Here is a 19,289-nt window from a genome sequence, read left to right on the forward strand (position 1 = left end):
AAATTTAATACGTGGAAGACTGACACCCATGCTTACATCAAGACATGCTTACTATTAATACCTCGACAATGAATAAGGGGAAGTAACTCTCATGAAACCTACATGTATATGTCAGGTCTCACTAACCACTTCTAACGTTTCCATTACTTTACATGTTAAATAATTAATTTTCAATGTTTCACTGTGAATTGCCAGGACAAATGAAACCTTAAAGTTATATACCATTGCGAAGCTTGGAAAATAAGGCTTTCAAAATCATTATTTTAATGGTACGATGACCTTTGAAATTCTTCACAGAATTTACTGGAATAAAAAATACTGAAAATCAACATTTTTACTTTTTCTGCTAACTGACAGCATGGAGGCAAATTACTCATACATGTAAACAATATTCATACACTTTTGTAGTAAATTACAAATATAATTTTAAAGTACACATTCTCAGCTTCATTTTGACTACTTTTGATCAGAATACACACAAATAAAGCACTTACAATTCATATTTCTAGGTTAAGTTCAGTGTGTTTTTGGTATTACATAGAGGGGTAGCCATTTGACCCGGAAGTGGTTAGTGAGACCTCAATTAGGCACAATGAGTTGTGTCCCATTGTGCACAATGAAAGTAAAGATGAGAAGTCATCACATTTGTCGTACAGTTTAGTCATGAGTTTTTCGGTTCAATTGATCTCTAAGAGTAGGTGACGATATGAGGGTGACGTCATTGTGTCTGTTGTTTCCTTTATCACAAGGTCTTATGGGTAGATGCGATGTATAAAAGCTCCGAAATGGCATTGTTTTAAGAGTAATCCTAAAGACAACACGTCATCTATATTATGGAAACTGATATCAAAGGATCTGGCTAAACGATGTTCTTTCTTTTGAACAAGATGAGCTGTAAAGTCACCCTCGTAAGAGTGAAGGAATAGGTCAGCGAGTAACAGAGCCCAATTTGTGTACCCATCTGAGTGAAATTGTCACTTGGAAAACACGTCCCCAATACTGTACAAATATTGTTGTCGGACAATAAATCCAGCACTTTGACAACATCTTCTTATGCATATTTAGAAGATAATTTGGAATCGTTTCTTAGCTCACCTGACCAAAGGCAATGTGAGCTATTGCCATCACTTGGCGTCTGTCGTCGTCGTAGTGCGTTAACAAATTTAAAAAAATTTTGTCCTCTGAAACTTTTGAGGCGAATTTTATGAAACTTTTAAAAGATGTTCCTCAGGTTATATTGCACAAAAGTTGTGTTTTGATTTCTGACCCGACCAAAAACATGGCCGCCATTAATAAAAATAGAACATAGGGGTCAGACAATAGTTTTTCGCATTTATCCCCGAAACCGTTAGTGGTTTAGCCGAATTCTGACATCAGGTAAAAGTGTTCTGCAATCTTTTACGCCATGTTGAAGTTATTGCCCTTTTCGTCATATTTTTTTTTATTTCTTTAATAAAATCTTCTCCTCTGACATTACTTGACCAAACTTGGTAATAACGTTCTAGGAGTATCCTGCATAGAACTGATGTGAGTATTTTTATCCGTCGAAAAACATGATCGCCGTTACTAAAATCTAAAAATAGAACATATGGGTAACGCGGTAGTTTTTCGTACATATCCCAAAAACCATTAGGTTTAGCCAAAAATTATGACACAAGTTAAATTGTACATCAAGTTGAGATTTCCATCTGTGGTCGGATTTTCTTTTTATTCTGTTGTCATGTTGGAGTTATTGCCTTTTTTTTTTTTTGCTCTTTTTTAATGTTATTTCATTCATAAATCTCATCTGACACTACTTGACCAATTGGAACCAAACTTGGTATTACTGTTCCTTTGGGTATCCTACCTCGAACTGATGTGGGAACTTTTGATCCGGCAAAAACAATAGAACATAGGGGTCAGTCAGAGGTTTTTATATCTCCAAAACTCTTAGGTTAAGCCAAATTATTTTAATTGCTGAAATGATCCTTAGTATAAGGCATAGAAGTCTCCAACGGGTCAAAGTTGTCAGACGACTCCTTGTAAGAGTTATTGCTATAGAAAGATGAAAAATGACGTTTTTATTTTAGTTTTCTGCCAATATCTTGAAAACTAGGATAGATAGAAACTTTCAATTGAAGAAATGATCCTTATGGTAATCCTACTAAGGTCTTATTGGGTCAAAATTGTTGGACAACTCCTTGCTCAGGCTCCTGGGAGTCTCTTGTTTTACAAAGTATGGATAATACCCACCAAGTACTACGCATTTGTATCTAGGTGTCTTTTTTTTTTTTTAGTAACAACGATGTATAATGTTTTTGAATCAGGATTTCAACTGAGAATGGAGAACAATAAATAAAACATTGAAAAATTATTGGTCATGATGCTATTATATTCCGATGATAATCTGGCATTGAGCGTTGTCATGTCCAATATAAAAACCCAGAAAATGTTGGCGTTGCATAATTACATTTAGTTCTATATTAATCGTCGTTGTAATGTTTTTACAAAAGAAAAATGGTAGCTTTTGTTTTTGAGGTATTTCAGATCGACACAATCGTCTTCTTAAGATTAAAAAACTTTTTGAAGGAGAAGGTCCACACCCAATAAAAAGGAATGTCGTCATGATGGACATCCTGTAGAATTCTAAAACTCTTTAGTAGTAACACGCTGTCATCTCATATTATCTGGATGATAATTAAACTGAGCAGGGTATATCAGGAAGGTCAGGAAGAAAGAACTTCGTGGTTCATCTCTCAACTTCGTATTTTCATTGATCGACAGGCAAACGAAAATCAACAAGACGCAACGACCCACAAATAAGTACAACATGACGATTAGATCCTGGACTTAAAGGCCGACTAACCCCCTCCCAACCCCCATCGGGCTTGTAAAGGCCGACTAAGCTCCCCCATCAGGCTTGTAAAGGCCGACTAAGCCCCCATCTGGCTTGTATTCTGATATATTGGCCACATAATGACCTTATGGTGAAGCCACAATGTCTGAATGTTAAAAAGATATGAATTTTAACATGAACATATTTATTTCATTATACAATTATATGGAAGACACCGTGTCTAAATGTACATAAAGTTATCGCTTCAGAGGAATACTTATCTCGTTATACCGTAACTTAATGATTATATGAGAACAACAGGCAACGTGTTTTTTTTCTGAAAGTGTTATCTAGTTTCTACACTATTTTTCTATAAATGGTTTTAGCATGAATCATGACCTGAAACAACGAGAGATTATTATTTCTTATGTACTGTCAGCATCAAGATCTTCAAAACTTTTGGGAGACGAAATAATGTTTTTGAACTATTTTTGACGGACCTGAATTTATGAAGACATGCAGATCTTCAGGACAAAACTTTTACCAACATCTTGATTGTGTGCAATAGACTTTTATTCAGGAAATTGGTCTAGATATTCTCTGTGTAGCCAACATATTCGCACTATATATTTGAGAATGACATTATTAAAATCATGTGTCTGTTCTAACATACTTTGTTGAGTTTTACAAGTGTTTGAGTATCTTTATTCGTATGAAGCTGGGTTTGAAGAGGTCTACCACAAAGAGTACTCACTGGCCCAATATTTTAATTTCATTTCCCGTTACATTGATACTTTTTTATTCAAGAGCAATCCAAACTTATAGTATAACTTACATTTGATCTACGCAAAAGAAATTGAAAATAAAGAAATACTGATTCACTGTCGTCTTTTTCATAGTAAACCTCTAAATAGATGAGATAGACATCTTGAATCGTATCTGTATGTCAAGCATGACGATTTTTACATTCCAAATGTCAGTTTCCCGTTTCTCCTCTAATATACCAACAACTCCAGACTACATAGATATATTTGACTGTAAATATATTGCTTACCCTTCAGGAGAATGTTGTGTTATTCTCATATTTTTTTAGAGTTCAAGTTACAAGTGCTTTGATTTTTTAGTTGTTTTTTTTTCAGGTTTATATGTAATCGTGTTTCATTTTCTTGTGTACGTGTTGTCATATGTAATCGTGTTTCATTTTCTTGTGTACGTGTTGTCATATAGTTCATTATGATTAAAATTGATCAAGTCAATTTTAATGTTGAAATTTCACTTTTAAGTTCTAAAGTTCCAAATTTAGAATATTTAGATTTTAATTATTTGAACATTGAGATATTTTAATAATGCATAAAGTTTTAGTTTTATTCTCCCACCGATGGCAAAAAGCTCTTTTCATTGAAATTAAGTGGAAAATGATTTCTTGTTTGTTCTGAAGGTTAATTATCTAAAATTAACCAGGCTTTGGTCCCAGTTTATGAGATAGGTGTAGGCTTAATTACTTGATTGCGCAATTGAAATCACCTCTATTGTGTCAAGCCGGACGCTTAATCCAGTGGTAGATAATTTGAACAATAGACAATTTACATATCTTATAAGTGTTCCTACAGTGTCAAAAAGTAGTTTTAGACACACATTTAATTGAAATTTATCCGCCGTTTCCTAGCAAATTAAGATAACTTAACTTTTATAGGCTCTCATCTGGAAAATAGAACAAAAGCGAGGAATTTCTGTGTTTGCTGGTATAACGTCACTTTTGAGTTTGCCAGCAAATAAAGAAGTTCAAAATAATTAAATGTTTTCCAGGCCTGTCAGAGGACCCAGAGTCAGTTACCCAGTAACACACAGTGCCCTGAAACCATACAGTCATCGCTAGCGTCAGTCTGTCTGTAATCTCTACTAGCTGTTCCCCCACACTAAACAAAGAATAATTCCAGTGTGTCAGTATTTTGACCGGTTCATTTTCCCTGTTGTTTTTTTTTTTCAGTCTTTGTTATGTTTTTGGATTATGATGTCACTTAATTTTCCTTTTGTTTTGATGCTTCTTTAGGTGTTACAAGAACATTCAGTTCGAAAGAGAACCAAGATTCTAGCGGAAATCAAAATAATGTAATGAGGGACAAAGACCCGACATGGAAAACAAACACGACAAAGAACATAAAATAAGTAAAATAATACATACAAAGTAACAAAAAAGTAAATGAGCAACTCGGACTCCACTAACAACTGAGAGCATGGATCAGGTGCACCGACAGGTTCTCTTCTAGAAACACCTGACGAGTTGCTCATAAAAAGTCAAGTCCGGGGTAGTGGAAAGAGTAAAGGAAAACTATGACACGTTGAACAAATCCGTTTTCATGGTGCAGATGGATACACTTAACTATCTACGAGTTCATGATGACGCCCATAAAACTTCTGTATGGATGACTTCAATCTTGTAGCAACATAACACCGTTCCAGAAGCCTAGTGTAAGAATTCTCGATAAAGAAGTCTGCGTAGTTATGGCAAGCTGTTGCATAACGTATGAGTTGTGACATTAAAACTCCATACGCAGGTGCTGAAGGGATGTTGCCACAGATGAAAGGAAAGTTGACAATTCTGAATGTCCTAAAGTTTGGTCAGTAGTTTTCCTTAACCATCGATCGATAAATTAAGGGAGTTGAGTAATGTGAAAATTGTGGGACTTTTTTGAACGATCGAATGAACAGCTAAATTAAAAGGAGCTATCACCTAATGGCCCTTCTAATATGGTAATCTCGATTCATGTTCTCATGGGAATTTTCATTTGACTGATTAAGTAGTGTCGGTTTTTTAAGGCCCATATCGTTTATATTAACAATAATAAACTATGCTGGAATCCATCTGGTAGGTACAAACTGCAGTCTGTAATAATACAAACTGGTATTCATTTTCGTTAATATGATAAAGGATAACCTATTTTTAGAGGAGGTAAAATTATAAAATAGTTAATTTTTAAAATTTCTTTTTATTGAACGAATTTAAGACAAATCAAAGCAGAGTTAGGACATCAATTAATAGATGGAATTAATTTTTGTTGTCAATATTTAGACATTTCATGCTTATTAACAATAATATAAGATTTTATTTTATAAAATACAAATGTCGACATAGACTGGCATTGACCGAGGGGCAAGTATGGATGCAGACTGGCATAGACCGAGGGGCAAGTATGGACGCAGACTGGTATTGACCGAGGGGCAAGTATGGACGCAGACTGGCATAGACCGAGGGGCAAGTATGGACGCGGACTGGTATTGACCGAGGGGCAAGTATGGACGCAGACTGACATAGACCGAGGGGCAAGTATGGACGCAGACTGGTATTACCTGAAAAGCAAATTTGAACCTACATACGACTTGTCTTGAACGTGTTTGCACTGTCTAGAAAACTTCTCCATTTATTGATATCAATAATTGAATTATGCACATGTTGATAAATATTCATTAAGATGTGTTACTAAACATCTCAATGGGGAACAAATTCCACTCAGGATTGCCGTAAGACAAGTCATATACATATTACAATGCTTCTTCCTTGAAGGTGTACTTGCATGGATGTGTTGAATTTGCTATGTAATGTTAAGGATTAGCCATTTCACTTTATACAGGTTAGCTTGATAAAATTCTGGACACTCAGTTTTTTTTTAGATTAACAGAAACCTAAGTGTGGTATCTGTCAGTGGCATAGATGGCCTTTATTTTAAAATTGTAGGCCATAAACTTAAAATCAAATAAAAGCATTTCTTTAGTAATTAATAAAGTCATATCAAAATTTCATAACAACTGATCAATATGAAGTCCTCGCACGAAAACCAAGTGAAATGGACGACGACACGGACGTAGCCGACGGTGACGCCGCTGTCAGCACATACAAATATACAATGTTTTGCGGTGACACTATTATATTAAATATATACATAAACATAGGCTAATTTGGGGTTTGGGAATGCTCCATTTTCAATTCCCTAAAAAGCCTGTCAATTACTCTTCCTTAGGACCAACTTAGTAGTGTGTGATTTGCTAAGAATTTACATCTATAAGGTCTTTGTTTTTACATTAGTCCTAGTTAAACAGTTCTCTAGTAAAAGAGAATAAAACTGCATAATGGAAAAATTTCTAAGTTACAGTCATGTACTCAACAGAAAACATTCGAAATTCTTATGAAACAAAATTACAAAGACTTTAAGACTAAATCCATCGATACTGGCTCACAGCTAAAACTAAAAATCAATATTCCAACTTAATCTTGTATCAAACAATTTTAATCAACTTCTAAATAGTTATATACATTTGTAGCCTGAAAGAATGTTTCCGTGGACAAAAACTTTATACTATAGTAGTTGTTTTGCAGCTACATAAAATATATCCAGAGGCACTGCCAGTACCGTTTGGTTTCAGAACGAACGTAAAATGTATGTACAATCAGCATTTCAATACACTGTCATTGACTTTTCTTTAGAATCTCTATTTCAATAAATCCTGTAAATCTTCATAATTTAATAAAACTTTGTTATTTTACGTGTGTAGTATTAGTGTCTTGATACTAAACACAACCTTTATCCTTTTAACAGAAAATTTGTCTATCTGAAAATATATAAAGAGTAGACATTTATTTTTAATACTTTACAAAAATAAACAATTTTTACATACATGTAGTTGTATAATCAATGCCTGCATTTGTTGATTGAGTGTATGGTGTTACGCTACATCTATAATCATTTACAGTAAATCTAACTGTGCAATTCAAAATCAACCTTTATTGAATATTCTAAGAAAAACATCATCTGACATCACTATGGTAGCCATAGTGATGTCAGATGATGTTTGTCTTAGAAAACATTTTAAAGAACATTGTATGTGCAATGTATTTTTTCTTGCATGCACATATGTGCACAATGTCATAATAAAATGAGCTCAGACCACCGCCATCAAAACAAAATAATATTTCAAGCGCCGAATCCAAAAGGAGATTTGGCCGTAGACTAAACCTAAAATCATTACAATGTAGTAGTTTAGTCTTTGCATATTTGGTTTTCATGGTATTCTGAGTTTGGTGTCACTATAATGACTTATTTCATTTTAAAAGGTTTAAATAAAAATAAATCCCTACCTACCGACCCTACAAAATTTCTAGAACGGTGATCGGAAACATAACTTTATTTTTTTCGGCCTTGGAGATTTCTCATCAATTGACTGGCATGAATTTTTAACACATGAAGACGAAAATGTAAATAAAGAAACATTTCTTCATTAAAATGTTTCGTCACAATTTCTGGCTTGAGCTAGTATTTCTCCTGCAATGTTCTTGACAGCTGAAATAAGTATCCCTTTATTTTGCTTTTTTGAAGAGAGTTAGTTTTTTTTCATAGACTTCTATGGTAAATTTGCGTCCGAAGAAACAGATAAGGCAATCGAGCCATTCGATGAAGATTAAAAGAACTTTCTAGGGAACACTATTTACAGTTTCAATAGTTTTTAGGAAAATTGATTGTCTCAGCATTGTTGGAGGATTTTGTTATTTCTTTTCACTACTAAAGAACTTATATCAACCATTGGAAAGAGACTAATGATATCATGTTGTGTGTTTTAGATTTACCATAAATCTCACAAATATTTATGGTACATTGCAATATTTCGTATACGTTTCTAAAAGATGAGTGTTGCCGTTCTGTTTAAATATCATAACAAGCAATGTTTCCAGACGTCCTTGTCAAGATTAATGTATAGAGTTAAACCTTCTGTACCAAAACTCGTTACTAAGGACGTTTATATACTCCATTTCTCTTCCTTCATTTAATCAAAAAGACAAGGAACAGACGTTTATTTTCTCTCCATCATATTCCGCGAACTATAATAGTATTAATTTTTCGTACGATATGTTTTGCGCCTTCAATCAATAATGACTAAGAGACTTAAACTACGACGTGAATTACTAAGATAAACCATTATTGTTCGCTTTTCCCATACATGAGCAATACTTCTTACTATTTACCAAATATGTTAAATCTTCAATAAAATAGTGTCTCCAACTTGTCCTGCGTTCTTTACCAAATCTGTTAGAGCTCCCTTTTGGAGTGAGTTACAAAGTTATTTTACTAATGTTTTCTTCCTCTCATTCTATACTACACAGGCAATTATAATTCAAGTGAATTTCATGTGAAGCATGGTTCGTTTGAACTTAACATGAAATTATATGATAATTTACGTGACATTCATTAAACAAGAATTTCCTGTGAAAAATTCTTGTGAAATACACATGAAACCTTGATTCACGAAATTTTATTAACTCGATTCAGGTGAAAATCATGTGAAAAGATGGAGAAGCAGCACTTAATGGCGTTCTGTTGTACTTTTCAAAACTCATTTCTTCATTCGAAACTTAAAATGTAAGACATCAATTTAAAGGAGTTGAGTTACTATGTCATTTTTTATAGCTGATCTGATCCGAAAGATAGAATATCCGTTTATTTCAGTTTCCGCTATATAGATGACGTAGTATCTTTATACAATCCTAGTTCCGGGGATTTGACACATCGCAGCGCATCTACCCAAAAGAACTTGAGATAAGGGATACTACAGTATTTTACAAGTAGGCTTCTTGGACAGGGTTATGTTGCTACGAGATTGAAGTCATCACTACAGAAGTTTTATGGTCGTCATCGTGAACTCGTGGATCGTTATGGTGTATCCAGCTGCAACCTGAAAACGGATTTGTTCAACGTGTCATAGTTTTCCTTTCCTCTTCCGTCTTCCCCAGACTTGACCTTTTATGAGCAACTCGGCGGGTGTTTCTAGAAAAGCAGAGGACGCTTACCCTACCGGTGCACCTGATCCATGCTTCCAATTTTTAGTGGAGTCCGAGTTGCTCATTTACTTTTTTGTTACTTTGTATGTATTATTTTAGTTACTTTATGTTCTTTGTTGTGTTTTTCGGTTTTCCATGTCTGGTCTTTGTCCCTGGATTACATTATTTTGATTTCCGCTATAACCTTGGTTCCCTTGATTGCCGTTTAAAGTTTCACCTACCAACTTCTTCATTCTACATGTATACGAAATAATAGTATTTCTCAACTACATATAATTGGTTCGACGGTTGGTAGTCTTTAACTTCGACTTTTCAATATATAACCTAACTATGATGCCTAGCATAGCTCACGAGTGATACTTCAAAGAAATCTGTGGTAGAAGTAATAGCTTCTAGAACCTTTTTTCATCATCCAAGTCTCTATAATGATTAACATTTTTTAGTTTGCGTATAAGTTTCAGGCATCTTAGATCACTGAAACTTTTTATCGATACATCATATGATAAATTTATAAGGAGTACTGAGATTAATCAAGAAGTGAATGTACACTATATAATTTTACATACAAACATAAAATATGGACGGTTTTAGCAGAAGTGGATTTTCCTAGTTTAAATTCGTAAATTAGAGATACATTTCGAAGTTACTTTTGAAAGTGAATTCTTGATGATGGATAGTTTAGTTTCATCTGCTATATTGTTATGCCGGTCTCACTAATTACCGACAAGAACTATCAAAAAGCGGCAAGAAGTGACAAGTACCAATTAAATGTCAAGAAAAAGCGACAATATATCTATACATTCAACTTCGTCCTCTTACAGGTTACACCTACCCCATATTATTGCAAGTGCTATATTTTTTTGTTTTGTTTTGTTTTTTTTGTTTGATGTCTTGTTTTCCTTGTCATTTTATAATTGTATTTTATTCTGTTCGCTACATTTTGTATGTAGATCGTCTTTGTTTCTTGACCTCACGTTCAGTCTATGTACTTGGATTTTGATGTATGTAAATTATCCTATTATTGCCGCTTTTGTATTTTATTGCATTTTCTATATAAGTAAGAAACACATACATGTATACCTTTTGCTGTTGATTGTATTCAACTGATAGAACTTCTCGGAGATAGATTTGGTATCCTATTTCAATAGTTTTGGTTTTGAGCACTTCTTGTATACATTTAATTTTTGAATATAGATCTTCATATATATTTTATCTTGTGCTGCTGATGAAACACGTGGTACAGCATATCGAAATTTACATAGTACATGATTTGTATTTATTGTAATTTGTATTGACCGACCAACTCCTCGACGATTCTCATACTACCAGGTACCTCTCACAATACATCGGCTGTTCACTACTTCCGAAGGTTATATTGACTGAGCGATCCCTAGGATTTTCATGAAATCTCAAACATCTGTACTTTATATTGACTGACTCAACTGCAAGACGATTCTCGTGCTCTCTCACTATATATCGACTGTCCACTACTCCCGAAGGTTATTTTGACTCCTCAATTATTATCATGATACCTCTTACATCTCTTCAGTATATTAACTGACTACAACTCCCGATGATAATATTGACTAAGTCCTCTGGGATTTTCATTATAAATCTTACTAAAATACTGTATATTGACTGAACACTACTCCCAATGATTATATTGACCGACAAACTCCAAGAGGATTGTCATGCTACCTCTCATTATATATGGACTATCCACTACTCCCAAAGTTTATACTGACTGACCAACTCTTCGATGACTCTCATTATACCTCTTACATCTGCACTGTATATTGACAGACCAATTTTCCCGATGATTGTATTGACTTGCGACCTCTCCAACGATTTTCGCGCTACCTCTCACTTACTGTCCTCGGCATTCTCATGCTACAGTACCTGCTCTTTACATATTTATCGACCACTTAATTATCGTGTCAACACTTTGAATACTCTCATATTCCTCTCAATTTATATTGACTGGCCAAACTTCCGGTAATTATATTGACTAGTCAACTGCCCGATGGTAGTGTACAGTGACAGTGGCAGTAAAGTAGCTGTAGATAATGTGCCATATTTGCCCAAGGAATTATCTATTTTTCTGTTGTGATACTTGGCAATATAAAATAACCATGTAACATTAGTATGTATGTAAATCGGCCATGAATGTCTTTTTCTGCCATTTAACTATGAATATTGTGGGATGTGAAGAGAACACATGTTGCATGTAATCTGCATGCTTTATCTAACCGGATTTAGGAACGGTTCAGTATCACTTCCTTACCATTAGTACGCATGCTTTATCTAACTGGATTTAGGAAGTTTCAGTATAACTTCCCAACCACTAGTACATAAGATGATGTAATGAGAATTGTAACTATATTTAAAGAGAACTAATCGTAGACGTAGAATTCAGAAAGAGGTTGCGAAAAATAAATACCAATCGAGGCAATATGAAACGCTAATTTGGTTATAGTGGACGTCTGTCGTGATTATGATTATTGTTATGTTTGGTTCTTGTCGAATGATTAAATCTCACATTATAGCGACCTCTGTTCCTTTATCACAAGTTTTATCATTTTTTTGCAAATACAAGTGTGGACACAGACTGGTATTGCCCGAGGGACAAGTATGGATGCAGACAGGTATTGTCCGAAGAGCAAATTTAAACATACATAGGTTTTGTCTTGAATGTGTTTGCATTGTCTAGAAAACTTCTCCATTTATTGATATCAATAATTGAATTATGCGTTTGTTGATAAATATCCATTAACATATGTTACTAAATATCTACTAACATCAATAAATGGGGAACAAATTCCACAATGGCTTACCATAACCATAATGTCCCAACTGGATTTTTGCTGTGTGGATACTTTTTGTATGTTGACGGGTGGTAGCTCACAATGGTAAAATTTACAGAGTTAGGCTTATGTGTAGGTGACCGATTTTCGTGGTCTGCAGGAAGCTTAGCTTCTGATACCTTGTCTTTGGCAGACTGACAATATGCAAAGATCTGTGAATGACATACTTTATTATAACTGTCTGTTTAGACGTCCAAATCAGGAAATATTAATCAAATACAACAAATACAATGAATGATTGACGAACTTAATAAAGTTCATTGGTGGAATTGAATACAAACAGTGCCCCCTTCTTCTTTAGAAATTTTAGAGACAAAACAATATCTATAGATGGACCCTATAAGACATAAACATCAAAATTAACTTTTGGCGTCTCAAGTGCAGACAACTCTTTACCTGAATTTAAATAAATCTAAGTTCTATAAATGGTCACAGAAGAGATAAAACTAAAGAAATTGAACTCGTAAACAAAACATTATTTACAAAATACAGTAAATTAAGTGTAGTCATAATATGGCATAGCCGTTGAAAAGCGTAAAAGAATTATAACATTTTGAGATTTGGGAAAACAACAAATAATCTGCCTTTGGGGCTTTGTTACTTAGTAAACATGAACAATGTGTTTTAAAGGCTTTTAATAATAAAGTTCTAACACTTATCATTCTTAATGAATTGTCTAAACTTAGGAAAGCGTTAAAACAAAACTATTTGTTCATATTGCATTTTGAGTAAATATGAGTTATCTCCCTTGCTCACCACTTTTGAAGGCGCTAATATATTGCAGGCGCGTAGCTGAGGCCAAATTGAAGTGTAGGCAAAATTACGGCAGGGGGTCTGGGGGCTTAAGGCCCCCAGCAGGTCCCCGAAGCTCCGCGGAGATAGCGTTGTAGAACATCATTTATGCCTCTCCTGGATATATTTTATCTCAAAATAAAAATGGCAAAATTAAGTGCAGGCAAAAGCGTTTTTGCCTAACGGCAGCTACGCGCCTGTATTGTGAAGGTACTCAACAATTATCCATTTACAAATGACACTAATTAAAAAAAACAAAACTTAAAGATTACAAATGAATTCTACCTTACTAAAATTTATCACTTTAAATAAAAATACTTCAAGTTTCACAACAAAGTTGTGTGGCAACTGCCTCTACAACCCTTTGCTTCCAAAAGTAAGTTATGCAATTAAATGCATACAAAATAATAAAAATATAATTGAGTTGCATGCATTGCAAAAATACAATTGAGAAGCCTCTTAAAATAAGTCCTGCATTTAAAAAGGAATATAAAATTTACTAACCTCAAAATATGCAAAGGTCTGTGAATGAAATACTTTATTATGACTGGCTTTTTAGACGTCCAAATCAGGAATGGACGCTAACCACGTTAAAAGTGGCATTCACAGATTTGCACTATTTTACAGGTTTGACCAATCAGTGGTCACCCTTAAACTTTCTCAAAATTGAGACAAAGAAAATAACAAAATGCATGCGTTAATTTAAGTTTTCATTTGCTAGGGGCAAGTTATGTTAAGCCGAAAATAGCTAAATTACACTTCTTAGGGGTTTACACATTAGATAGGGGATTAATGTTTTTCGTGAACAAACAAATGTGATAAAATTGACATTTCCCAATAAGTAATGGGGTAAACTGACTCTTTGTTGAATACCTGCAGTTAATCCATCCTTGTTTGCACATTATGTTGCCAAAAGCCAATATTTAAGGATAAGTGATGAATTAAAATGTGTCTTTTTGTACTGTAATAATTACCAGGTCGTCTAAAAAATATCTAACTAAAATCAAATACATATTTTTTTACAGTGAATGAAATTCTTTACCTTTTCTTTAAATTAATAAAATTTAATATAAAGATAATTAGCCGAGTATTTTGAGCCTAAATATTTTATGACAACAAGACAAATCGGTGTCTTCTAGCTATTCCAACATTTTGAAATTACATATTCTACCTATTCCAACATGCAGAGAACAATAGATGTTGTTATAGCCTAATATGTTGTTACAATAATAAGTAATTAATTAGTTTTACAGGTAAAATTTACCTGAGAATTAAATATGAAAAATTACTGTTTATAAATTTTCCTACAAAATAAATTTTGAGTGAAAATGAATTAAATTCTAATAATATAAGAAAATGAGGAATATGTTTTATTAAAATAAAAATAAAAATTATATTAAACTTTCTAAAACCAATAATTGACAATGCCAAGCTGGTTTTGGTTGATGAAGCCAAGCTTATTACTTTTTAATTTATGTTTGTAGACTACGAAACAGCAGTACACAATGCCGCCTACGCAGTATTCCCTGGCATCAACATCAAAGGTTGTTTCTTCCACTACACCCAGTGTATATGGAGAAATGCACAGAAACATGGCCTTCGAACTGCATACAAAGATGATGAGTATGTCGACCAACTAGTTCGTAGAGCAGCTGTACTACCACTACTACCACCAAACACTGTTGAAGACGTATGGTTTAATGCACTTAAGGACATCAACGATGCTGACACCAACACTGACACTTTAGGTTTCACCGACTACGTCACCAGCTACTGGGTTGAAGGCCATCGCAACCTCTGGAACCACTACGCCCCAGAGGGACCCAGAACTACAAATCACCTTGAAGGTTGGCATGGGAAGTTGAAGAAACTTGTAAAATCACCACACCCGAACATTTTCAACATGATTCGACTACTCAAACAAGAAGAGCAATACACACATTGACTCTAATACAGTATTAAGCTGGTGGTGAACGAGTACCAAAGAAAAGAAAATACAGAGAGATAGACAACAGACTCGCCAACCTGAAAACCAGACTTCAAAACCAGGAACTCACACCAGTCCAGTATGCTGATGCCGCATCTTACTTGTTACACATTGACTGAAATTTATTATGTTTTATTTGTGTTTCAACAGTATATTTGTGCTTTTTGTCTTGAATTAACTTTTGCAATATTGCAGTATGATTTTAGTAATTTGTTTATATTTGTGCTTCTTTCTGATCAAAGAATTTTGTTAGTGCTAAATAATTCAGTTGTTCAATATGTTGTTTATATATAATCAAATGTACAAAATAAAAAAAATGAACTTATTTAGTTTTAATTTCTTTTTCTCATGTTCAAATCATTTATTCCATGAAGATACCAGGAGGCATGATTCAGACAAAGTCATCACAAATATAACAGAATACAACAATACAATATCAGACAAAATCAGTTTTTATAGCACAGTTTCCCAATAAACATTAAAAAAAATCAAAAGTAACTGTACTGAAGTAAGCAAAGGATACATTTACAAAACATATTAATTCCAACATTCTTACAAAAAATCACCTTTTTACCTGTAATTAACATCACCAATTAAATAATGTTTTTACAAGCTAATCCGATTGTTTGTCCAATGTTTACACAATAATTCCACCTATTCCAACATGAATTTTTTGTTTTTTTAACTTAAATTTCAAAATGTTGGAATAGGTGGAATGAACCGACAAATCATATACACATAACAATGCTTCTTTCTTGAAGGTGTACGTGCACGGATGTGTTGAACTTGATATGTCATGTTAAGGATTTACCATTTCACTTTATGTAGGTTAGCTTTAGCTTGGTAAAATTCTGGACTCTGAGCTTTTTATTAAATTAACAGAAACCAACAGTGTGGTATCTTCAAGTTACATGGATGGCCCTAATATGAAAAAGATAGGGGCCATAAATTCAAAATTAAATAGGAGCATTCCTTTAGTAGTTAGTAAAATCATATCAAAATTTCATAACAATTAATCAACCATAACTTAAGTCATCTCACGAAAACCAAGTGAATATGGACGACGACGACAAGGACGCCGCCGACGATGACGCCGCTGTCAGCACCATACCAATATAAGACCGCAATTTTTTTTTACATATATAAGTTCTTTGTTTTTACATTACATTTCTTAGTTACACTGTTCTCTATCGAAAGACAATAAAACTGAAAGTTTTGCCACCTGCAGTCATATACTCAACAAAAAACATTCAAATTTTATGAATCAAAATTACAATATCGGTAAATGAAGGACTATAAGGCTAAATCCATCGATACTGGCTCACACTTCAAAATCAATATTTCAACTAAATCTTGTACCAAACATTTTCGTCAACTTCTAAATAGTCTGATAAATGTTTCCTATACTATAGTACTTGTTTTGCAGCTGTATAAAATATATCCAGAGGCACTGCCAGTATCATTTGGTTTCAGAACCAATATAACGCGTATGTATATTCAGTACTTCACAACACTGTCATTTACTTTAGAATCTCTATTTCATGAAATCCTGTAAATCTTCTTCACAATTGGACAAAACTTAGTTATGTTTACATGTGTAGTATTAATGTCTTGATACTTAATAAAATACCTCCTTTTAACAAATGTTCACGTATGAATGTGACTAAAATTATATTTTTATGTACATGTACAAACTTTACTTTATTGGCATATGAAGTCATAAACAAATAAATGGTTTAATTAAAAATATTAAGAGTTGTCAGTTCATGCAGTGTGACATATACATATATAGAAAAACTAAAAATCGTTGGAGCTCCTCTGGAATGTACTTACATGTACACTGTACTTTTACGTGTACATAATGTCTATATGTATAATGTAGAGTCCCCGAAACTTCATGTTACAGTAATGGCCAGCTAATTGGACTACCCCAACTCAACAGATTCCTCAGTGCCATGTGTTTTGCAACAAAATGGCTTGCCAGACAACCTCTAGCACTGCTGGAGTAATAAACAGACCATCCTATAAGGCTTAAAAATATGTTGTTTCCGGTCACCCTACCGACCCTCCTTCACACCCTTACCCTAAAGTTTTCATTTGTTATTTTGAAAAAAAAATAATAATAAAAGTCTTAAAATTGTCGTGCAGAAAATAGAAGTAGAAAATAAAGCCAAAGATTTCTTTCTATCCTAGATGGGAAAACAAAGAGAAATATTGGTTGTTTATATTTAGATTCGATTGTAAACACACATGCAGTGAGTGTGCTCTTGGTCGTGGATAATCCCTTTTGGGATTCGGCTCTTTAATTAAATATTTTATTTTTTATTTTATTTTATTATTTTTTTTTTTTTTGGTTTTGACCACCACCGTCAAAACAAAAAATATCTCAAGCGTCGAATCCAAAAAGGGATTAGGCCTTGGACTAAGTCTATTAGTTTTTTGTGTTTTTTTTTTTTTTTTGTTTTTGTTTTTGTTTTTGTTTTTTTGTTTTTGCATATTTGGTTCATTGTATTCTAAGTTTGGCGTCACTATGACTTATTCCGTATTTAAAAAAAAAAATAAATATAAATCCCTACCTACCGACCTGACAAAATTGAATAGAATGGTAATCGGAAACATAAATTATTTTTTCGGCTTTGAGATTTCTCATCTGGCGTGCAACACTAAGTTGACTTACCTTTCTGTCCTACATGCACTTGGAGGTGTTGATTTTATCCAAAAAAAGTATTTTGCTGGGTCAAAGATTCAGCAATGCTGAAGGCTGTATAATATATAGTGTACAGATTAAAAATTGGAACACTAGGTCACGGATCGACATTAAATCACGTGATAATGCATTTAATAAATTTAACGAATGAACGTGGTCACATGACAACTAATTTTCCCAAATACTCCATGACCCACATTCACGGGTATGACTATGCCTGGGGTCTGTGTAAACGCTTCAATGATTTACACCGTCCGTGAGAGACCCCAAATGCAGCCAAGGGCATTAAGAAACCCCTCTGCCCGTCATGTATTACAAATATCACATATGAGTGCAAACCGGGTCTAACAGTATTGAGTATATATGTTAGCACGAAAACGAAAATTAAACCAAGTATAGGAACAGTCAGCTGATTGTCGGCGTCACTAATATCGTGCAAATGATTGGCTAAAACTGAGTTACGAAAGATTTTGGGGGATTTTAATGGTTTATATACACAAAGACAGTCGAATTATCACTTCAAAGCAACGATGTCCTAGCTTTATAATGCACGAAATAAAGGGTGTAACGGATATGCGGAAAGTGCTATCGTTTTCAACTTTATTGTTATAGTACATGACGTCACACTTACTTAACAAAATTTGGTCTACGAGATATTTTATATAATAAGAAAGCGAAGCGTGTTACATCTGAAATTAAATTATAAATGCCTATTCCCCGACTATTCCGTGGTGCTCTTGTTATTGGACGAACTCTTATATCTAATAAAATTCCAAAACGTGAATTTATCTCCAAACCGCTTTCAATTTTTAATAACACAGTCAAAGCCTAAAGTTTAATTTTCGTTAGCTACTTATATGTTATCTCCTTTGTGTAATTCAGTTATCATTTCTTTTTCCTGTGAGCGATCGACAATTCGCATACTTTGGGGGCATTTTTCGTATCATTGACTGATTACAACCTTCGCCATGAATGCTAAAACTATCAGCACTCAGTAGAAAGAAATATTCTGTTATAGAACTGATCAAAGCTATAAAGATGAAAGCGACGACTCAATAGAAACAAACTGATCATGAAGGAGACAGATGGCTCTTAGTGTTGATACTGCAATATGATAGGTGCAAATCATTCAAACATTCTGTAGCGAAATTTTTGAACTGGTTCTCCTAAATGATAAAACATATTTCATTTCAGGGAAAGGAAACCGTTTCAGTTAATTGAGCAAATATGAAACATATTACATGTAATATAAAATTACTATGAATTTCGTTCATCACTCCATGAGTTTTCATCGTACA

At 33.8% G+C, this 19,289-nt stretch overlaps 1 pseudogene; it reads left to right on the forward strand.

Annotated features, from left to right (window-relative positions):
• Positions 1-14,771: 14,771 nt before the first annotated feature.
• Positions 14,772-15,403, forward strand: LOC148622669 (uncharacterized; annotated as a pseudogene).
• The last annotated feature ends 3,886 nt before the right edge of the window (positions 15,404-19,289 follow it).

This window comes from Perna viridis, chromosome 3, assembly GCF_037379345.1.
Source record: "Perna viridis isolate PV_CMFRI_1.1 ecotype Kerala chromosome 3, ASM3737934v1, whole genome shotgun sequence".
NCBI classification, from domain to species: domain Eukaryota; kingdom Metazoa; phylum Mollusca; class Bivalvia; order Mytilida; family Mytilidae; genus Perna; species Perna viridis.